General features: G+C 36.1%; 1 protein-coding gene and 1 long non-coding RNA gene across 4 annotated transcripts in view; both read left to right on the forward strand.

Annotated features, from left to right (window-relative positions):
* The window catches only part of GPC6 (glypican 6), a 718,331-nt gene that overhangs the window by 150,131 nt on the left and 543,466 nt on the right, over nt 1-24,734 (forward strand). The window lies entirely within an intron of this gene.
* Nucleotides 1-24,734, forward strand: part of LOC140684458 (uncharacterized) — a 65,318-nt gene that overhangs the window by 22,113 nt on the left and 18,471 nt on the right. The window contains exon 2 of the long non-coding RNA XR_012056741.1: nt 1-24,734. This exon is cut by the window's right edge and continues 18,471 nt beyond it. This is a non-coding gene — a long non-coding RNA (uncharacterized lncRNA).

Here is a 24,734-nt window from a genome sequence, read left to right on the forward strand (position 1 = left end):
GTTTTATTTTTAAACTTCAGGTTTATCCTTCCATAATGCCAGCCCTGGCACGATCTGGGGAGAAGGAGGGATGGGAACAATCACAGGCAAAGTCCTCTCCAGCTTAGCTGAATGATTTTAAGCCTTTTCTCCAGAGTGAGAGGAGCGACTCCAGCCTCAGAGAAATCTGCCATCAGCAACTGGGATGGAAGGAAAAGCCAGAATTCCCCATGGCCTTGTGCAGAGGGTGTGCCAGCAGGAGAAAGAAAATATTTAGGTGTGTCAAAATGTTTCTGATTAATTTTAAGGGAGAAGGAAATCTTGAACACAAAACCTGGACTGCTGGAGACACTTTTTATGATAACCTACCTTTGCAACAAATTATTTTCAGACTTGACACATCAGCGTAACTTGTCCCAATATGAAAATCAGCATCTCAGAAGCCAGGAAAAGGACTTTCTCACTCAGAGATAGGTGACATTTGGGAAGGTTCTTTTAATGTGAAAGTAATAGAAAGCTCACATGGATGTCCCAAACCACAAAGATCCTTACAGTTGTTCATATTTGAAAATAGAAATACAGCCCTTTACTAAGTGTATTTTCAAAACTTACCACAGAGGGGCCACGCTTTACCCCGAGTCTCTGTGTGCTGCTGTTCTGTTGTAAAGAACCATTTCAGGAGAACTACATGAGAGTAGAAGTGGGAAGTTTGGGCAGAGCTAGGCAGGTAAATACACGGAGGCATGGAGATACCCATATTCCCCTGAACTAGTTCATTCTTCAGTGTGTGGTTTAGGTTCCAGCATCAGACATCAAATAAAGCTTAATTAAAACTCCTAACCTGATTTTGCAACTGCTGTTGTTTCTGCTAATGTCATTTGTACTGTCCAAGGATAAATAATCTCATTGACTGAATGGAAGTACTTTTTAGGGGTATGCAAATTCAATGCATCTTACTCAGCTCTTGTTCTGTCATAAATGTAAGCAATCTCTGACTGTATGTGAAGACTCTACACTTCCCATGGGCAATAAAGAAGTGAATTTTTAGCTAGTGTTGTGCTTCTTTCTGTACCTGATGATTAATGTGCTGGTAAAAACTTCATGCACGCTTAATCATTCATAACCAAATATAACTGATTCTGTGCTGCTAAAAGCTTCAGCATTTATAATTAAATGACAACAGTGGAAAGAAACCTGCAAAATCTGGAACTAGACAGTTTGAAAGCTTAATAATAATGTTTAAATCTTTCTTCATATCGTGCAGTGGTAGTTAAGGGCCTTTCTTGGTGGGTTTTATAGTGAGGGAGGGACAGCGCCTTCACAGTATTTTCTTGGGTACACTCAGGCTCTGGAGGACTGGATAGAAGCATGTGCATGTTCTCAGGCCACAGCCTGAGTGAAAGCTCAGATTAGAATAAAGATAGTGCATGAATTTTGGCTAAATTTAGATTTACCTGCTCTTTCTTATAAATTTAAGAATATAGATTCATTGTTTTTCAAATTGTTCCTTCCTATAACTTTTATGATTTAACATGACCCATCAAAAGCTATTTATCTTAGATAAAAACTGAGTATTACCTAAAACATATATACGTATTTAAGGCAATTTGCCTATGGATATAAACTGTTTCTTGAGAATATTTGGCATTATAATTTTAGTATTTTCATGTAATCCAATAAAAGAAAAGAATAAACCCACTTTTAAATTCATGTCTTTAAACAGACTTTTTACTGTTTCACTCAGTTGGGAAGATGTCAAGCAGTCACAGAAGGGAATAAATTACAAGATGTTTCCACCTTGTGGGGTTATTTTTTTCCATTTTTTTTGGTGTTCCCCCAAAACAGGTGTAATAGATGAATCAGTGATCTAATTCTTTAATTCCCTGAAGCTTGAAAGAGATACCTTAGGGCAAAAGAATGTGGAAGCTATCCAAAGCAATGCAGTATTCAATTATTTATTTGCCTCTGTCCTTAAAAACTGCTCCAGTTCCAGATCTTCCAATTTCTCTTATATAATTAATGGGGGTATAAAATACAGCTCAGAGAAACTTGGCTGGATTTGAAAGCATGTGTACTTTTGTTCACCATAGGAAGTACGTAGGCATATGCACACCAGCTTCTGCTTGTTTTGTCAGCAAATACTTGACGTAGGTCATGTGTTGCACTGTGGCCTGAAAGTGAAGACACCTGTTTCACCAAACATTAGTTGTAAGTACAATTTTCAGGAAAGTATCTGCAGAGATGTATAAAATATATGTATAAATTTGCAACGAGGTGTATTTATAACATTTTTTAGGCCTGAAGCGTTACTTTAACTTACTCATACTGAGATTGACCTCAGAAGGTGACATATTGCTATCAGTTTTGTCACCACAGGCAATTTTTTGCAAAAGGAACAGAAATCTTCACTCCAAAATACTGAATGGATGATGGCATGTTCTTGGAAAGTAAAAGGTTTAGGTATATTCTTCTGGCTGAAGAGAGTGTTGAACCCAGATCTTCCTTTTAGGGGGTAGACTCTAAGGTGAGAACCACCACTGTATTTATCAGGTGCTTCTTGGCTTCTCTTTCTTGTAAAAAATTAAGAAATCAACTAGTTGCCTCAAATGAGATGTGTAAAAACATTGTGTGTCATTGCAGAAATTCCAAGTTGTTCATCCCACCACTTCAACAATTCCCAAATAGATTCTGGACCCCATCTCTCTTCTGCTTTTGTTTGCTTTTTTAACTTGTCATAATCAATAATCAATAATCAATAGATGCCTTATTCCTAAACACTCTCTTCTTCACCAATGGGAAAGCCCAGATCAGAATAGGCAGCTACAAACTCACACAACCCATGCTCTGAACCAACTTGGCATCAGACTCGTGAAATTAAAACACTCAAAATTCAGTGGCTAGGTTTCTAAAAGCATGTGTGTGCCAAAGATTATTTTAAATATCAGGGTTTGTATATCTGAGGATGCAAATATCACAAATGTCAGCTGAGGATATCACTGTTTGATACCTGTAGAACTTTGTCTCCTAAAGATACAGGGGACCTTGAAAGACATTGACTTGTGTATCCATTCATGGCTGTAAATTGTAGATATTTATTATATTATAATAAAAATAAGCCTGATGTCAAGTAAGATTTTAAAAATATAGCAAATGCTTTTGGGCTTTGGGTTTTAGTTTTTTTTTGTTTTTTTAAAGCTTAAGTTGGAGGTAGATAAATGTGATAAAGCATAATTAGAACATTGTTACTAGAGTAGTCATGGGTGTCACATATGTTATTACACATACTGAGAAAAAATGTGTGTGTTAATGAAATTAATTAACTGTTTTGTAGACTAAGACTTCTCCAAAAAATATAAAAAGCTAAGTTATATGATTGGATACAGAATGTACTTTGTATTTGGATTCCCTGTGTAGTTTTAAGGTAAGTAAAATGCAATCAATATAACATTTCACTACTGATGAAGTCTTTGGTTTCTAGAAATCACCTGTCTCCAGTAACTAAACCAGTCCAGCTGGGGACACTTGCATACACTGTTTGCCACTACAGATATTTTAAAATGCAGTGCATGCTTTTTTCTTCTATCTAGAAACTTGTGATATAAGAAAATGTGCCCATGGATAAATGCATTCTGTTTCAAAGCATCCCTCTCCCAGGCTTGCTAGACTGATCTGCATAACTCACAAGATTCTCTGCAAGGAGACAAATGTTCTATTGAGGTCGCAAGGACTACTGTTTCCTTAAAATTCAGGTCCTGTTTTACACTCAGATTTATAATCTGAGCCTTTCAACAGGAGAAAATGGATGCAAAAATCATACTATTAAGAATGGTAAATATAGTAATTTATAGGATTCAGCCCTTGCAAGTTTCCTATACAGAGGTTAATAAAATTACTTATTTCTCTGTGTCTGGGGCTGATTTAGTACTAGAAACACCAAAGTAAATACAGTTTGCCCTTGAAAAGTGCCATGGTTTAGGAATGTAAGGTAGTATCTTTATTTTGAAAACTGCGTGAGCTCTGTGGATAACAGGTTTCTCAATTTGCACACATTAGGCAGGCCTTTCATCTTGTTTTGAATATTTAGTTTACGGTAACCCAGGTCATGATGTCTGACTCTGGAGCAGAGTAAATGAAAGCACAACTTTTCCTTCGCCTTCAGCAGGGAGGAGGGTGCTTTAGCAGCTGTCATTGCCAAAGATTATTTAAAAGCTGTAAAAGCCTTCATTTGCCTTCAGGAGTTGTGACATATGGTCAGAAATGGTTTGAAGATTTATTGTCATCTTTGTTGGATGAGATTCAAAGTGTTCTTTAACAAGGATCTTGTCCCTCATCATCCTTGGAAAAATCCTTCAGAAATTGTAAAGCATATAGAAAGCAGACAGAGCATCAGAGTTTTTAATGATTTTTTCATTTTTTTTTTCAGGAAGGCATTAAGCAGGGTTTCCAGATAAAAGAAAGGGATTACTCATGGTAAAAGTGAATCTTATTTTTCGCTTGAAATCCATTTTTTTAATGTGAGACCATTTCATCACGTGTAATAATGACAGATTGTTCCTTATGCAGTTAATTAAAATTTCAGCTGCAAACTGTGCGCGCTACATGTCACAAAGCCATCCAGTTGTGATTTGAAGGCATAAAGCTTCTCCATGCAATTGCAACTATCCATTTTGTCTGAACTTCCCTCCCCCAATAGTTAGCAGACATGTATTTCACATTTTGACGGCATGATGAGACCTTTTTGCCCATGAAAGCCTATCAAAACTTGTGAGGCCAAGAAAGCAACAGGAAAGTACCAAATGACAGCCTGCATGATCAAGCAGAGTAAAGGCTAATAGCAAAGGGAAGACAATTGCCTGAGCACAGAAATACTTAGAACCAAAAATAGCCCAAATTGCAGGTCTGCAAATGGTAATGGACAAATCATCTCTAACTTAATTTTCGAAGCTGAAGGTACATGGAACAGTACTGTGCCTGCTCTCACTCCCACTGCCTGCTGCCCCTGTGGGAATTTAGAATAAAGCCTGACACAATGAATATTGAAAGGCACACTGATCTCAAGGTATATGAGGTACCAGTGAGCTATGGCAAAGGGCACCTTTCTCATCCCTCTCAAATTTTGCATAAGTCAGACTGATTTAAGCTTTAGCTGAATAAAATCCTCCAATCTTAGCGGGCTTGACAAGAATTTATTGTGTTCCAGCAAGAGAATAACATGGAAACATAATACTCCAATCATATTTTTAAAGGTAACTTCACAGTATAAAGTTACGGTGCTTGCATAGTAGAATTATAGTTACTTTCAGATTCAGTGTCCTTGGCTGTTTTCTGAATAACAGTAATATATCACATAAGCGGGAAGTGATTGTTTACGTATGTAAAACTTTTCACTGTCTCCTAAATCCAGGATGCTGCCACGTTACTGCTCACAATGGGAGGCACTGTGCAAACCTTTCACACTTACATGATGTGTGAGGACCATGAAGAAACTGATCTGGTAGTAGTGACAGACAGAGAAGCCAAGCAAATTCATTTGCACCACAGCTTCTTGGAGCGTTTGGAAAAATGATCAGTAAGAGGACGACAGACTTGATCTGACTCTTGGACAGGGAGTTTTATCACTCCTTTGATTGTGTTGCTGTTGTCACTGAGGTTTTCTTGTCCTTTTTATAAGAGGGAGGGTATGACTAACTTCTTGGTATGCTCTTTGCTGTGTTTCCAGGTAGAGTGAAATTTCAGTCATAATTACATAAAAAATTAAACCACTCATTGTGACATCCATTTGCGATCCAGGACAAAAGGAAAGAAAAAGTTTGAACAAAAACTATTTCATCTAATCTTTTAGGTTTTGGCTACATGAGTGATGACAAATTAGGTCAGTCCAGAGCTGTCCTCTGGCAGGGGGGCCATCACACCCCTATATTCAGTTCTCTACCTCAAGTGTTGCTTCACGCAACGTCCATGGGCACAGTGGTTGCCTTGTGCCTCTCCTAACTCTGTTTTTTCTATACATGCCACTGCAGAAAGGAAAATAGTCCATAATTGTCCTGCTTTAGGGTTCTTCTGTGTTTTTAACTGCTTTAGTCTTTCTTCAAGTGCCCCAAACTTTCTACAGATTTTCATTCTTCCTGGCAGGAGCTATATTTTCCTGGCATCAAGACCTTCCTAACCCTTAGACTGTATTTTTTTAGTCTTGATTTGCATAAAGTTGAAGAAACCTACCAATTTAGGGCTTCCCATCTGCTTGCACTATTAACAGTGAGTGGTAGGAATAACACAAATATTCAAAACAGAGCTGCCAGACCTTCCTGAGATGCTCTCCTCTTTCATACAGGGGCTGGTGCAGTTGAAAGCGGACTTCAAGGCACGAATGTCCCTCATCACTGTGAAAAACACCCCTTTCCAGTCCATCCAAGGGTTCAGACTGACAAATGTATTACTAGAGGAGCATAAATGTGGTGGGAATGTCACCATCAAGGAGAAGTCAAGCAGTATGGGTCCTCAAAAGGTGTCATTGGACTCCTGATTGCACGGGCAGGGAATTCCCTGCTGACAGAGAGGCATTGCTATGCCAAATACCTGATTGGCAAGGCCACTGGAGAGGACTGTCTTCCTAGTGCCCATCTCCAAGTCAGAACTACAGGATGGAAATCAGGAAGGAGTACATAGTAACAAAAATGTTTGCTGCAGAGTGGGAGGGGAACCAGCCTTGATAAGGAGCAATGTAATTCCTTTTCTTTCCACTCCTATGTCTTGAATAACTACAATGAGCTATCCAAGGTCCTAGGGAGGCAGTCGTCACTGCTGTTCTTCTTAGACGTCAGAAAGATGAATCAATGCAGGCCCATGTATTGTGCCTCAGAAATTGCTTCAACAGGATATGCCTCACAGTTTCTGAGATGCAGAACTAAGCCTAACAGTTTTCTGAATCACTTGAGATTTGTTCCTTATTAGTGCTAATTTAAATTTTCTCGAGAACATTGGTAGTGAGTCTGTCACAGGCAGAAAGTCATCCTTTTTATTTTTAAGGATGGAAAGATTATACTTGGAAGGAAATTTTAGTCCTTTTCATTTGATTTTTGCATGAATCACTCAGATAGCACTCCATTATTTAAATTAACCTTGTTGCTACTGTTACATAGATATTCATGCTCTCTGATGGCTTTTAATTCCTAGTTGATATTCAAATACCTGGTTTTGAACACAGAGCCAAAGCTGGTATATGACATATACCAGCTCAAATGTATTACTGGGAACTTCTAATAACCTGTCCCATGGATACTTATTGTCTCATTAAATAACTTATGAAATGAAGTTTGAATTATCCACATTAAATGATAGCTAGGAGACCTGCATAATGAATTTATAAGTTTATCCTAATCAAATGCTGTTTTCCAGATATAATTTCTTGACTGAGCCTTGGGCTAAGGACAGCTCAGTAGGGGTCTAATTATAGTGATGCTTCTAGTATGAGAAATAGTTGCTTTCCCTTATGGGAAAGTTTCTGTAGACTAGTAGGTCAAGATAATGAAGCACTGTTTGTAAGTCTGGAAAACTGCAAGTAATAGCTGCTTTTCTTAGAAGCTGATGTGGATGGTTTTGAGGAAGTTTGTGAAATACTGTGAAATACTTGTCATGGCTTCCAGAAAGTAATTCCAGTGAGTAGGATGTTCTTTATTTAATATACTGCATTAGAAATGTCAGCATGCATGAGAATAACAGATCATGTGGGTGAGGAACTTATTGCTTCTAGAAGAAAATCAATATATAACCATTAAAATAAAGCCTCTTTTCAGAATAATGCAGGACAACATTTTCAAAGAGCCTATAATATGCCTACAAAGAACATTCACTCCAAGAATAGGTGCTATAACTGATCTTGCCATTCATGCACCATAAAACTCTTTTGTCTCTTACACTTTGGGTTTATACAGTGATCTGTAGGTCTGTAATTACAAATGAAAATGGAAAATTCTTTGTACCTGTACAAAAATGGGAATTAATTCTATTGTTGTGCATACACTTTAAGAAATAAGCAGAAAAATAGAGTTAGACTCTGAATCTGTGGCATTAGGCATTTTGAAGAAAGCTGAATTATGTGGGTTGTAGAACATTGGAACAATCAGGCTTTTGACTTAGGCCTTAACTGCTGCTCAGCTATTAGCACATTGCATACCAAGGTCAGGGAACATTTTCTCTTCTTTCTCTGGTGTGATGACATGGGGATCTGTGTTTGAATCTTTAGGTATGGATTTGAGGCAGAGTTCTGCAATTATTTTGCATAGTTTTTTTTTTTTGCCACTGCATCTATTCTGTTTTCAGTTTTAGTTTATGGAATAGCTTAATATAAGTGCTATCAGTGGAGCATTTCTTTCCCATTAAACACTGCCATAATATGCAGAACAGAATGTAAAGTTGATGAAAAAAATACTGGTATGTGGTTTTCTAACATCAGCTGTAGTTGATTATAGGTTTCTTAAGAAAATTAGGAAGCCAGTCAGAAAGTACGAGAAAACAACATGATCTTCCTAACATATAAAAATAGTGTCAGGGAATTTCTTTCTTGCTATTGATTTGGCTCTGATAGAATCTGTTTTCTCTGATAGAATTCTGTTTTCTAATCAATGAAAAATTTACTTGTAAGAGGGAGACAAAAACCTCAGGAAAAGGAAAGTAGAAACATGGAAGATCAAGTCACTTATGTTAGAGACGAGGATAAAATAAAGAGAGACTTGATCTTTGTTTTGGCATTTTTGATAGTCTTCCTATGACTTCACTGCACAGCTCTGAGGGTTTCTTTGGTGTAAAGTTTATACCACATGCAATTTTGAAGAATTGATATAGCTCGCTCCTCATTGGATTTGAATGCCAGTTAGAGCAATGGTGACTTAGAATTTGATTTTTTAGTTTAAAGAAATTTAAAGGTAATAAATGTATATTTTTCTCCTTGGTGCCTAGACATAACCATGATGAGCTTTGGAGATGCTGAGTTTTGAAGCAAACCCATTTTCTTTCAACAGTATGAAAAACAAACTGATGTGTAGGTCGCTACAGTACAGGCAAGGTATGAGTAACCCTGTCAGATTTACTCTTTCAGCACTCAGCAGACTACTTAAGGAAAGATATTAATTCATTTTTAATGTTAGGAAAATACAGTCATTAAAAAGTAGATAACATAAAATGCCAGAAATGCTTTTAACATTACACAAAGTGCTCTACTTGCCTAAATAGCTTGCTACTTTTGGAGATCTAGATATGCTGGGGTATTAAATATTAAAATAGAGGTTGCTTTTTAAAATGCAGTGTTTCTTATCACAAAAACAGTTTGAACAAGCAGTGCTGTTGTATAATGTATGATGTTGCTAATAAGAGAGTCTTGGAAAATAATTTTTCATGCTGTAAGAGTGACTAGTGTTCTGAATAAGAAAGATTCTTTCTCTGTTCATGTTCTCTTAACACATATATATAACAGTGTTTTCAAGCTGCATACAATTATAAATTTACAACACAGTCTGAGTCACATGAGGTCCATTCTGGGCTTTTATCCTATTTTTGTTTATTTACAGCTTATCAGCTGTGTTATCCAGTTATACATAACCTTGCTTGGAAAGTCATTCTCAATGAGTCGTTATCAACACTTCAGTGTTGGTTTATATGAATGTGTTGAAAGAGTTCTGCAGCGTCTGTACTATGTCTGGTGTTATTTAATATTCATGGTATTGATTTGGATGAGACAATAGGAGCAATACTTACTCAATTTTCCGATGATACTAACTTGCACACAGTTGAACCTTCAACATGAAAGGAAACACTCTAAAATGTTAGCAGAAATGATTGGGAAGAAAATAGAGGGAATGTAAATGAGAAAAGGTAATCTAGAAGAAACAGCAAGTGTAAGTATGGGCTAGGGAAAGATTGATTATGTAGTATTTTAAAGATTTTTTTTTTTATAATAGAAGCAGCAAAAGTCAAAATGGCATGATATTGCCAAAAAAATCCCAAAGTATATCGTGAGATGGATGGACAGAAGCACTTTTGGAAAGATACATCCATCCATCCATATCTATCTATCTATCTATCTATCTATCTATCTATCTATCTATATATATATATATATGTGTGTGTGTGAGTGTGTGTGTGTGTGTGTGTGTGTGTATGTGTATACACACATCCGTTGTGCTGTGAGGCAGGAACATTTTGTCCAGACTTGAACACAACACAACCAAGAAAGAACAATTGGAGATAGTCCATACAGAGAAATAAGAATTATAACACCTCTGAGAAAAGGTGAGGGAAACTTAAGTTTCTCAGTTAAGAGAATAGTCTTAGAATATTAAAAAAAAAGTATTTAATAAATTAAAATAAGCTCAAGTTTACAAAAGGAAAATTAAACAGGCATTCAGAATTATAAGTTTTCTAATACTAGGACAATTGAAGCACTGGAGTAAGAATTCATGAGCGGATTAGACAAAAATCTTTCATTAAAGGCACAGACACTGAGAAACGGGAGATGGATGAGAGCAATGTGTTTGGTTCTGAAACAGAATTCATTGTTACAAAGAGCACTTCTTATCTACCCCAGATATCATTCTTCTTCTTGCAAAAGACAGTAAGCCACAGCCTTACCGCAGGATGGACATGGGATTGATTAGAGTGCCCAAACCTTTGACCCCATAAATCATAAATCATATTCAAAAATATCAAAATTGTACTGTGGTTGTTTCCTGGTAGAAGCATGTGTTAGTAAGAACTAAGTAGTGTAGCTATGTGGGGTTTTTGGGTGGGACTTTGTATTCAAATGTAGACAAACACACTTTTTATCTATTCAGATATTCTTTTAAGCAAACTCCCAAGGCACTGGAAAATTTTCAGACAAAATAATAAAGCTTGTGAAGCAGATGGGAATTATGCATTTGTTACTGCGAAAGTCTATGTGAAAGATTTTTTTTGTTTGGGTTGTTTGGTTTGTCTTGTGACAGCACAGTGAAATGGCTTGAGAACAAGTACAGTAACATTTTCACTCCACATTAACCGATAAAGGATCACTATTATAGAAAACTGAGAGGCTTTGAATAGGCCATATGATAACATAGAGCTAAATGACTTGGGAGGAAGGGACATTAGACTGAAAGGATCTGGATTTTTGTTTGCCCTTGACTTGTCACTGACTGAGAGAGAAATTTTTTGCGTAGGCTAATTATTTAGAAAGTAGTGCAAAGAGTGCATCTCACTGCATCTTTAGCAACATGACCACCCTTGTTCCCCTGGGTACTTTAGAGAACTATTATTATTTAATAACAAAAACAATGTAAGGCAAAAAAGGAAGGGCATAAGGTCCATATGCACAGTACACATGCAGTCTGGTTAAACATGATGTCTTGCAGTGAAAGATTAGTACTATTCAGCCAGAATCTGGTTTTTGCTTATTCCTTTTAAAATATTAATATTCTTTACTTGCAGTGTTATTCACAGCAACAACAATAAAAAGGAACTGAATAAGAATTTTTTGTAATACTGACTCCAGTAGTCTGCATCAATTTTTTGTGTAATCAAAGTCCTGTTATCTTTCATCTCCTCCAGTATTAGAATTTCAATATGTACTTCAATTGACATGCAAACTTAATGCTGTAACTGTTAGCACTGGACATTGTGTGACAGCTCAATGAAAGCAGACATATTATCCCCAGATCATTTTATGCCTACAGGTTTATATTTACATTTTGCATGCATTTTTATACTGAATCAGAAATGTCAATGTGGTAGTTTTATAATGTATTTGTTTTAAAATCTGTAATTCATAGCAAATGTAAACTTTGCAGTGATCCATTACTTGCAAGTACTGTAAGGGAACATTTGCCTGCACATGAAAGGGATTAAATCCCTTGAGACAATTTTTGGGTAACAAAGTTCCCTCAATAGAATATTCAGGTAGAATAGCTTTTCTGAATTATGTCAGCAAACTAATGCTTCCAACCTAATCAGTTTTGCTGATTTAAGTGGCCCTCTTGGGAGCCTATTGTGAGTCACAATCAGAATTTTCAGATAGGACAACATGTAGGACATTCTGGGAGTCAAAAATATTCTGGATTATGGTGGATTCTTGACCAGTACCTTAACTGTAAAGCATTGGAATTAACTGTTCAAGAAGAATATTAAAGCTTATAAGATAGTATTAACCTTCTGTGAAAAGAATTCTAGTTGAATCTGAACTGTAATAAAAAGAATTATATAATATCTTGGCTTTTGTATAGCACACAGCACTTGGAGGAGAGAGAAGGAATTTCAGAAGAATATATTGCTATTATTCAGTCTGTTTTCATTTGTTTCTTTCCAAAAATTAGTTTGGAAACTATCCCATATTGATACATGGGATGGGGATGAATGGAAAGCCTGAGATCTTTACTAACTCTTGACTGAATATTTACTACTGCTAGTACATCAGCAAAGGGAGATCTAATATACTATCTAATCCAGTTTTCTGCTTCACCTTCAGTCTGGTCGTGATTTTTCATGAAGAAGACAGGGGCTGATCTGCAAGTTCAATTTCAGCCTCTGATTAACTTTTCTGGATTGAATGAAAACACAATTAAGTCATGTGTTCTCTAAATAGGTCCATTGACACTGCCCTATTCAATAGGACTATATCAAAGTGGTAATGAAGCAAGAAGGTTTTCAGATCGTACTCTGACTAAAGTCATCAAAAACTGACAGATTTCTTAGGGGAAAATGTACCTATTTTTTAACATTTTGATACTGCTTTTGAAATTTGGATATTATTGATACAAGGTTTTTGTACAAAAGGCTCACTGTTTCAGGCATTTATAATTCAAATAGCTCTCAAACTTTTTAATATATAATAAAATTTCTCTCAAGATTAATGTTTACTTTCTTTGATAGCCACATACTATAGGCTGTTTCAGCTCAGTGCTTTTACATTCACATCAAGTGCCAGTTGTTTGAAGAGTCTTGTATCTTGCAGTCACCATGAATAACTTTGCACCATAATTTAACAAACTATGATTTTAGTGCCCAAGCTTGAACTCCCAGCTTCCCTTTACAGTCAAGGAAGAGGTATTTCCAGAGAGTAGTTTCATCCTGAAATTAGTTTCATCTCCTCATATGACATATGATTCAATCCCATCCTGTGGGAGGGTCAAACAAATTTCCTTCATGAGAAGTCTGGTTTTCTTCATTGTTGTGTGTCTCCAAACACCAAATATGGATATTTAATTTCTAGATGCCTGAAATTAGAGGAGATAAAACTTACTCCTTTAGACAATCTGTACAGTGCAGAGAAAAAAATATTTATGTATTTAACAGAAAATCCTTACCTGAAATTTCAACTGTTTTCTTGGTGAATTCTGTTACTCATTGGCTGAATCTCTGGTGAAACCATACCTTGTACTAGGGCAACTTGCAGTATTCAACAGCTGAGAAGCATTCTGATTTTCTGCTCTGAATTATTGGAAGTCACTTATTCCCAAGGTGATAGTGTATGCCTGTGTTGCTGAAAATTGTAGACATTTTTCATGGCCGGTTTCCAAAGATGAGAAAGTTTTTTTTTTGTATCAACAAAGGAAGAAGGATTTGATTTTCCTACTCTTTCAACTGGTAGTCATTTACATGTGTGCCAAGAACAGAACTTTAGCAAGTCAAAATAGTTTGCTTTGTGCTGCTCAGATCTTTTAAATCTCACACGCTGAACATGAGAGTCCTGCTCTTCTGTTTTGATTATTTTTGTGCTTCTTTACCACTACACCTGTACTTTTGCCATGTGGTGCCATGATCTTGCTCCTTCTCCACGAGTCCCTGCACAAATGCTGCACTTTCTGGTCAGGGATCTACAGACCAGCTGCAGATACAATATGAATCAATAAAGAAATAAATTATTATTAAGTACCATACTGCTGCCAGGGCATTTCTTGTAGCCTGTTTTTGCTTCAAGGGTCCAACAAAAAGGCATTTTCCCTTTTTAGAGCCCTGTGTGCAGTCATGTAGATGTTGTGATAACATCTAGAACACAATTGCTATAATATTGTAGGAGAAAGATAAGAAAAGTGTACATTTGTCTTTCCTGCAGAGATGAAAATGGCAAGTAAAGGTATAACAAAGACTCTAGTGACTCTGATCTAAGCAATTTTCTGAGATTTTATGGCAATACAGATATATAAAAAAATGAAACAAAAGTCTTTGATTCTCTGTGAAACAGCATATTCACAATGTTTTCTCATATCTAGGTAGGTATGTGGCTAAAAGAGGTAATGAGATGTATGAAAATACAGCAAAAAGAAACTGGTAAAGGAAAAAGAAACTGAGAGAAGCTCTTCAATCCAAAGAAAAACTACTGTGTAATCACCCAAGACCCAAAAGCAAAAGTGTTCAAAAGAGAAATCAGGGAAGTCACTGCCTATCCCTTTCGAGGGATGAAATCTACGCACAAGAAACATTTCTTTTCTTCAGTACATGAAAAAGAAATAAATGGAATGTTCAAATAATGGAAGAATCTGCATATTCATCACTTATATGGAAATGAAATTTGCTATGCAGTCATGATAAGACCTGCATTTCAGTAGCATTGATAAGCGAATGTCAAAGCATACATTTTTAGGAGACAATCTGGTTACTTTGGCAACTCAAGCAGTATTAGTCACTTCTGATAAAGCATCCTTCTTTCATTACCACCTGTGGCCTTTGTCACTCTGTTTCCTAGTAACATCAAGTTGTTTTGATAAAAAGTAATTAACATATTCAGTTGTAACAAGACTACATAAATTTGATATTTCTTTATTTTTTCTTTTCAAGACAGCATAATGAAATTCAAAAGTAAGCTTTGTTTCTTTCTTTCTTTTCCTAACCAAGCTGAGCAAATTACACTAAATTACTGAAGCATCTATGTATCGAATCCCATTAAAATAATATAATTAGGTTTAAAAGTACTAGTTAGGATTGCTGATTTAGATCAGGGGATATTTGATTAACAAGGAGAAAAAATGGCCTTGAGTTATAATGAAATAAGAAATGATTATTTTGCATCTCTGAAAAAATTGCAATAATTCAGAGATGCAGAAAGTATTTTAAGGTCCTTTCAAAATGAAATTTTGAGTGATTTCTGTTGTAAATTACCATGATTTTGTTAACCCCTTTTTAAAGTCCTGATAGATCTAGATCATGAAAAACACTAACTTTTAAAAACTTTTTTACAAAAACGTTGTTAGATTTTATTCAGATGATGACTCATGTTGACACACAGGAAAAAAAATACACATTACTGCACATGTATATATGTGCTAGGGACTCTCTTTCAACATGTAAGGTTCTTCTCTTGCTGGCAAAAACGTCAAGCCAGAGAAGATATACCTCTGGTGGCAGCAGCAATTCCCTGTATTAAATTACTGATGGCTTCAATATATTACAGAATTTCAGAATCGCTGGGGTTGGACCGAGTCTCTAAAGACCGTCTAGTCCAACACGTCTGCTTCAAAACAGAGTCAACAAGAGCAGGTTGCCAAGGATGGAGTCCAGCTGGGCTTTGGATAATGTCAAGGGTGGAGTCTCCACAACCTCTCTGGGCAACTTCTTCCAATCACCCTTTCAGTAGAAGGTTTTTTTTGCTATTTAAATAAAATGTATCAGTTTGAGTTCTTCGCCTCTTGTTCTACAATTGGACACCACTGAAAAGTGCCTCAGTCTTCTTTACTCCCATCAAATCCACACTGAGAAGATCACCCTGAACCTTCTTTCTCCTATTGAACAGTTGTGGCTCTCTCAGTCTCTCCTCATATGACATATGATTCAATCCCTTAATCATCTTTGTGGGCATTTGCTGTATTCCCTCTTGTGTTCTGGATAATCAGAACTCAACACAGCACTCCAGGTGTGGATTCATCAGGACTGAGCAGAGGGCAGGGTCATTTTCCCTCAACTTGTTGGCAACACTCATAATAATGCCTAGGGAAGCTGTTGGGGATTTTTTTTTTTTTTTTTTTTTTTTTTCTGCACTGCTGGTTCTTATTCAAGTTTTTGTCTGTCAGGTCCTTGTATGAAAAACTTCTGGCCAGTCAGCCTCAGTCGATACTGGTGCGTGGGGTTATTCTTCCTGTGTCCGTCCTGTATATTTATGCAGGACTTTATTTCCCTTTGATGAACTTCATGAGGCTTCTGTTAGTCCATTTCTTCACCCTGTTGGAGTCCCTCTGGATGGCAGCACAACCACCTGATGTACCAGATACTCCTCTTTGCTTCATATAATCTGCAAATTTCTAAAGGGTGCACTCTGTCCCATCATCCAGGTCATGTCTTTGCTGAAGTCAAGATAAAATACATCACTGTTCTTTCTTCATCCAGAGTTCTAGTACTTTCACTGTAGAAAGTTATTGATTTGAACAATCATGCTTTCCCCTACATAAATCTATGCTGACTACACCTTCTTGTTCTTCCTATGTTTAGAAATGGTTTCAAGATTATTTGCTTTATCACCTGCCCAGATACTGAGGTGACTGCCAGTTCCCTGGACTTCCTTCACCCACTTCTTGAAGACAGAAATGAAAATTGCTTTCTTCCATGCCTCAGAAATCTGCCTGTGCTGCCCTAACCTTAAAAAGACATTTGAGAGAGTTTTTGAACAGTGTCGACAATCTCCCTTGGTGCTCATGGCTGCATCCCATCCAGGTGGAGATTGTCTCTGTTCATTCAGTTTAAATGTTCCCTGGCTTGAGCCTCCTCCACCAGCCTTTAATTTTCCTTGTTCCAGTAGGTCTCAGGACAGGGATTAATGAAGGCTGGTTTTACCAAGATCACCTGGTCAAGATTAGGAAGGTGTTGAGCACCACAGTCTTTGCCATGTTCTGTGTCACAAGGTACCCATTCCCATTTGGCAGTGGGCCCACACTTTTCCATTTGCTGTTGATAGACCTCTAGAAGTCCCTGTAGCCTTTCTTGCACATTTTCTGATTCAGCTTCAGATGGGGTCTTGATTTCCCAGAAAAATGTACCTTTATTTGAAAACAGCTAAAATCTTTAGAAGAAAAAATTATGCAAAATATTTTAGTGTATGCATGGGTGTATATTTATATATTTATGTGTATTAGTGTATGTATATGCATATGAACCTGTATATATTTACTTTGGTAAATTCTAGTGACTATTCAAATACTAAAATAAAAGTTGTCCAGTTCCATATATCTCACAGATTTCAGGGGGCTAAAAGATACGCTAAAAATTAGTGCAGATAAAAGAACTGAGTTTTGACTGGCCACCAGATTTCTGGTGTAGCAAGAAGTAGCTATTCTATGTCCTTGAAGTGTGATCTTCCTGCTAGGAAAAAAATAGGTATCGTGGAGGGATTTACCTGTGGAATTAATTTGAAATTTAGATAGGTGTAATTCAATTTCTAATGTGGAAACAGCAACTCAACAACTAATTAGTGAACATTTTATAGGTTTAAGTACTGTATTCATGGAACACACAAAATCGAGGATTTGTGTCCCTGTATGAGTGTGATTTTGTACTCTACAGTGTATTAGAATTTTGCAACTATATATGCCTTTGATTATAATCCAATAGCACAACTAAATAGTGCAGAGAGTTGAGAGAAATTATTTTTTATTTTGTATTTTCAGATATATTATATCTTTTTAGTTTGCCAGTGTTTCATTTTGAGAAAAGTGAGAAAATTTGAATATGTTTATTCATAAAATAAAAAACTCTATTAAAACATTGTCAAAATATTTACCATTCTATGATGCTGAATAATTTTTTTTAAAGCTGTCATACACATTTGTTTTTCTTTTTCTTTTCCTTTTTTTTTAAGACTTATTAGTTGCTAGAAAGTATAGCCCATTGCGATCATGGCATCTTCTGATAGACATCTTTATGAAGACTTGATGATTTTATTTAGCTGTCCAGAAATTTCTCAGTACATTCCTACTGAAAATCAGCACTTGCTGGATAGTGATACTGATTTTGCTGGCTTTTTATGGTCTGCAACTGAGTTCCCAAAGACTGCAAATATTACAAAACAAACTTGTGAGTAGTCAACATGAAATTCAGTCTTCTGTTAAGTTCTCTGTGCAATGGTATGGGGTAGAATAAGACTCCTTTTTGATACTGCCACTGAATACTGTTCATTTTTAAATACAATTTATTGCTATACTTCCATGATGAAATAGTTTTCAGAAGTTCAATTATGAGTTTCCATGTCTTTGTGCTACTTTTTCTGATTACCTTGGGGAAAAAAAAAGTCTCTGTATTTTTTGGAATAACGAAAGGAAACAGGTCATTTTATGTTATAGGAGCAAAGTAATTGCTTGCCATTATCACGTTTATTTCATATTGTTAATAATTGGAAACATAATGGTATTTGTAGTAACTATTAAGTTTCTTACAAAAAAAAGACAAAGCCAGAAACATTTTTCTTACTGGACATTTCTCATTTTGAACTATTGCTGCAACTGAGCAGCAAAGAAGTGTAATGCAATTTGTGAATTGTGTACAAATGTTACACATTATTTCCAGAAAAGAAAACACTAGTTTTAATTTTTCACAAGCTATTTCTTTCAGTCATAAAATATAATTTAAATTTCTAGTCAAAATTTGCTAAAAACAGAAAAATAAAATATCAAACCACTCATAAATCTTTCATAACGCAACAAAAATGTATTATGAACTTTCTATAGCTCACATTTGATTGTTGTAACTCAGACTTTGAGAAGAGTATGAAGCCTTTGTGACCAGGGAAAAGGACTAATTTAATCAAATAAATTGTTCATTAAAAGTTATTCCCAAGCTCTAGTGACATCGCGGAGAATAATTCTTTTTATTCTTCAGGCCAAACTAAATTCAGTGCATTAATATTTGAATTTGATATTCTGAATTAATTGAGTCATCATTAGGAAGATCAATGGAAAAAGCAGTTTAAGACCTTGATCTTGGTAGCTTATACTTCAAAATAGGCTCTTAAATCCTTTAAACTAGATTCTTCCCAGTCTAAGTCATACAGGAAAGGTTGGTGAAAATTCAGAGTAATGTTGCAGCAGTGATAAACATGGGAACAACTTCAACACAGCAATTGAATCCAAAATTTTTGTGTTGTTTTCCACAGCAAAAATCACTGGTTCAAATATGACTGAGATCAGCAGAGGTCCATACTGTCTGTGGAAGTGTTGACTTTTGGGCCTGAAGCAGTTAGGAATGCTTCAAATGCACCCTACGATATGTTCAAAAAGACATATTTTTCTCATTTCATCTAGAAGTGAGCACTATGTTTCAGTTCCTCTAATCTCTAATTCATTTAAATGCCTCTTTTTGTCTAAGTTGTCAGCTATGTTTTGGTAGGTAGGAGAGACAGTCAGGAACTTCTAAAACCAACTAAGTTATCCCCATTAACTACAGAGAAATGACATTGATGGAGGCACATATATATATAAATCTGGTAGAAGAGAATCGAAAGGTGCTCTATTGGGTTTGTATGGCCAGTTTTGGGGTTTTTTTTTTGGGGGGGGCAGGGGGGGTGGTGCTACAGGGGTGGCTTCTGTGAGAGGATGCCAGGAGCTTCCCCCATGTCTGGCAGAACCAATGCTAGCCAAACATATAAGATGGTTATTATATAAGATATAATTATGGTTCAGGACTTATAATTGGAAGCAAAAATCAAATAAACTTGTCAACCTCAAGCAAACCAATCTCAGTATTGAAAAGATGTTCCCATCCCTTTATACTGAGATGTTTGAGAAATATTTTTCCATCAACCACTGTTTTGGGGCAATAAATTGAGGTACACATTTAATTCAGAAAATAAGTTACTTGGATAAGGTAGCAACTGCAGTACTTCCCTTTCCAAAGAATAAGAGGATGGGAGAAGAATTTAATATTTATGTATTTGAGGGTGAATGTTATTAATATTCCATAATTTAATATGACAAAGTTAATAATTCCTATGTTTATACATTCGCAAATGACAATTTCTACATGTGTTCCTATAAAGGGCTGATTAACTTACCTCATATGTTTCTAAGTCTTATTTCATTATAAGGAATCCATTCAAATGTCACTCTATGTTGAAGCAGAGATTTGATTTAAAAGCTATGTATGCTGACAGTGTTCAGGATTTCAGCAGTAAAAATACATTATGAAAAAAAAATCTGTGTTTTGAAATGTTTTTCTTTCTCAGTAATAAGATAATTTTTTGGTTTGGTTTGAATTTTGTTTAAACAAGTTAAAGTATCTCATGGACAATATTTACACAAGGAGAGCTGAAGACAGGGATGTCATCAAAATCACAAGAATACAGCTGAATATAGTTAATGCAGCAACATTGTCTTGAGATTGGGAGGCTGTATTCAGGGGCAGCAGGGCATTAGGAAATCTGAACTATAAGTAATTATTTAGACAGAATAAGGAGTCTAGTAAGTAAACAGTTACTCAGCTTTTTTCTGTGTTCCTGGGAGTCGATGTAGTGGAACAGAGTACTCTGCTGGGATCAAGGAGAGATGACATGGCCATCATCAGTAAAACGAGATGCAGCTGACTCAAGAAATTACCTTTGTAAATAAACCAGTCTTCCAGGCTAAGAGAATAATTTTGCAAATACTCAGTCACTGCAAGAACACAATGTTCCTGCCTCATTTGTGGGTATGGTCAAACTCTTTTATGAGCAGTAATCTCATTTATCTCTACTGACTGATAAACAGGGAGTACCAGCTTTAGGAGGCTCAAGTGGTGAAAAGAGCAAAGAATGATTTTGGGTGCCCCATCCCTGGCAGTGTTCAAGGCCAGATCAGGTGGGGCTTTAAGAAACCTGGTCTAAGTGTCCCTGCCTATGGCTAGGAGGTTGAAATAAGATGATCTTTAAGGTGTCTCCCAACCCAAACCACTCAATGATTCTATGAAGGAAACAAGAAATAAAAGATGAATAAGTTTTTGTTTAGAATTAGGTATATTATGGTTTTACTACTTCCTGGTTAGGTTGTGCCTTGGAATATTTTTCTACACACTTTTGAAAAACATGCTGGAGGAAAATACAACCAAAAGTGAGAAAATTTGAATTGTAGTTGAGTGGTGCCAGAACACCAGTTCATGGCTAAATTACTTTCCTTTTAATTTAATTTTACTGTGGTTCTTTTCTTGGGATGTAAGTAGAAGAAACTGCCTTAATTTTACGTGCTTGCAAAAAGTACTGTTAAAAACTAATAGGAAGTATATACTCTCCTGCTTACATTTCCCCAGTTCCAGAGTAATGGGAGATAGTAACTGGAAAATGACTGTTTAGTCTTGTGCTCTTTAACCTCTCTATAATTGACCAAAAAAAAAAAAAAAAAAAAAAAAAAAGGTAGCAGGGTAGCGGAAGGCAGATAAAACTAAAGTGATTGTCAGTTCTTTCAAATGAAGGGGATGGAATTAAAATAAACCTCATTAATCTGTATTTTACTTACAGCATTATGTAGCAATAAGAATGTATACAATGATGATCTATAGATTAGAGATTACTTTTCAGGGAAGAGTTTATTGAGGACAGTTATTAAATCTCCACTTCTCAAAAGCTGTTAAAAAGACAAAACCTATGGGATGTTTAAGAATGGCCAGATAAAAAGAAGCATCACTATACTAGTATCCAAACAAATATTTTGCCTTCATGCGTCAGGTACAGAAAGTAATTATTCTTTCTACTCTGCAACCATAAGGAACGCTGTGTCCACTTTTAGGATACCCAGTGTAAAACAGACATTGTTGTGTTGACATGTCATCTACCAGGACCCTGAAGCCATCTTCAGAGTTGCTGCAATTGTATGTTGTTGTTGCACCCCAAGATGCATGAGCTTGTTATTTGTCTTTGCTGAATTTCATTAAGTTTATGATGGCCCTTTCTCCATCTCTCTTTCTGAATAGTAGCTCTGACCTCAAGCAATCACATGTTCCCCCACCTGCCATTTGTTAATGTACTGGAGGTTTGTTCTGAGCGGTCATTCACATCACGGACAGATTCAGTTAGTCAGTTGAGTCATTGAGTCACTGAGTGATTCAGTTGAGTCATTAGACTCAGAATCAACTCTTGAGAAACAGTACCCGAGATTGGTTGTCAGTTAGACTTTGAACCATCAGCCTTGATTCTAATTTGCACAGACAGTTTTTCATCCACCCTGCAATTTACACATCCAACCCATCTTCGCCCAGTTTGGCCGCAAAGAGATTTTGTCAAAAGCTCTACTAAAAAAAAAAAAAAAAAAAAAAAAAAAAAAAAAAAAAATTCTTCCAGTGCTTCCTCCTGGCCAGCTCCATGATCTGCAGAGGCTGTTAACTCTCACAGAAAGCAATCAGGTTGGTCAAGTGCAGTTTGCTCTTTGTAGATCTGTGATGGCTATTCACAGTCACTTGTCCTTAATGTGCTTGGAAATGGATCCCTGGGGACTTGTTCCATAAACTTCACAAGACTTTCATATTTTCAGATTAAATGTAAATGAAAGTAAAATTCTCTTCTAAAAACTCTACTTTCATCCAGGTAGCACTGCTTCAGACTTATTCTAGCTTTCATTCATTTTTTTATTTTTATAAATGATGAATTATGTATAGAGTATTCTAGATAAGGTTGAATATTCTTCTTTTCAAAGTTACAGTAATAATTTCCTTCAATTTTGCAAATACATAGTGTGACACATTATATATGCATGCTGTAGCCTTCATTATGCTGGCCTTTTTCAGTTATCCTCTCTTCCACAAGTAAACTTATTTTGGTCATGTATTTTGCTATTCCTCTCAGTAACATTATTTCCTAATTGTGTTACCTTTCTTCTTAATTCTATTATTCCTGAAGGTTTACATCTCACTCTATGGTATTCATATCTTCCTGTCTTGTTCTTGAAAAACATTCTTTAGTGTATTTCTGCTCTTATTGCCAAAATAACTATTTAAAATATTCTTTAGGAGCTTATGAGTAACTTTCTTCCAGAAAAATATGCTGCTTTTCTCCCTTGAACTAATTTTGTCTCCATCTCATTATTGTAGTATTAAATGTTAAACATTTTTATGTAAACTAACAATTTTTAAAATGCTATCATATCTAATGCTTAGGGAAGTCAGAAAAAAAATGCATCCATATTTTCCAAATATTAGTATTTTGTAAATAATTTATTTTCTAGATATAAAACCAGTCTGGAATATATTCTTAGCCCATAAATTTTATAATATTTTTACTTTAAAATATTCTTTCTTTCAAAAATTTCTCTAAAATATAGTACTTTTTTTAACTTTCACCCTCAAGGCATATACATTCTTACAAGTCTTTTTTCCTCTTCCTCATAGGTTTTGTGATGTCTAGTCATATGAGACACTGTGCAAGATACTGATATTTCGTGCTAGACAAGTGAGACAATCACAGAAAAGCAAGATAGAGAATGACAAAGTTTCTTCCTGAAAAAAACGTGGGGTTGGATAGGGGAAATCAGTGGGATAGCTTGTCCCGGTGAGCATCGGCAAGAGGAGGCAAATCTGCTCCCAGGCAACAGACAAGTCAGATCTATTGAGGAACTTGGCTTGTTTTCACTTACCTTGAAAGACTGAGAATTACTCTTGAGCCGCAACTCTAACTTCTTTGAACCTGCATGATGGATGCACCTATTTGTCAGACCCCAGAGGAGGTTTAGGGGATGGAGGGAGTGTGTGTGAGTGTCAAGCCTTTCTTACTGATGCCACAAATGTAGCACAGTAGTGGATTGTGGTTGTAGCTACACAGATGCTGGGTACAAACTCTACCCAGTACCAAGATAGGACTGGTATAACTGCCTTCAAAGGGCAGGTAGGGTCGCAGGGATGAAGAGAGGTGCTATGTTGCAGATCTCAGGTCTGTAGGGATGCCTGGGATATCTCATTGAAGATCAACACTTGAAACTTAACAGGATCTTGAACCCCACTTACAAACTATTTACATTACTTGGCATCCCATGGCTATGGTAGCAGAAAGACAATGGTGCATGTATACCAACAATAGCATCTTGTCATTAGTTAATTCAGAGTGAGTTTCACCATTTAGTTCAGAAGCTAAGACACCTCATGATTTTGAAGAACTCACCTAGCCTTAAGATATTTACAGTTTTCTTTTCTGGAATTATTAATCAATAATATGTAAGGTATAATAAACAGAAAATATGTTTGAGAATTGCCTTGACTACACTTCACATATAAAGAAATGAAGAAAAAAAATCAAAACATTTCCTTGTGGCTAAAACAGTATTATCTTGCTAGTTTTTCTGACAAAATACTAGCTTATCAAATTTACATTCAAACAGTGTTCAGATCAGTGAAGTGGAAGTAAAAGTAACAGGGTTATTGGGTTCTCTTATAATTGTGTGAAAGGAGCAATCACGTCATTTTATGAACAGCAAGTTCTTAGGTCAGGGAGCATTCAGAGACAAGCCATAAAATAAAGAGCAATATAGTGAGAATTTCAGTAAAATAGTAGAATCAGCACTTCTTACTCATTTAACTGGAAAAGGATAAGGCCTGCCTTGGGAGTGAATGCTTCTTAACAGTATTTGGGCAGAGAGCCAAGAGGAAAATGCATTTCAGATAGAAAAAAGGCAGACCAGTAGTTGGTAGGATAGGTAATCATGGCAAGCCACCCTAAAGAACCTAAATCCAGGATTTTAAATTGGTCATGTATGAGACTTTCAAGTCCTTGTGGCTGAAACTAGAAATCAGTAGTGTATTTGTCAGATTACTAGTGAAACAGAAGCTTGAATTTTAGAGATTCACTTACTCTACAATGCAAA

This window comes from Taeniopygia guttata, chromosome 1 (assembly GCF_048771995.1).
Source record: "Taeniopygia guttata chromosome 1, bTaeGut7.mat, whole genome shotgun sequence".
NCBI lineage: Eukaryota > Metazoa > Chordata > Aves > Passeriformes > Estrildidae > Taeniopygia > Taeniopygia guttata.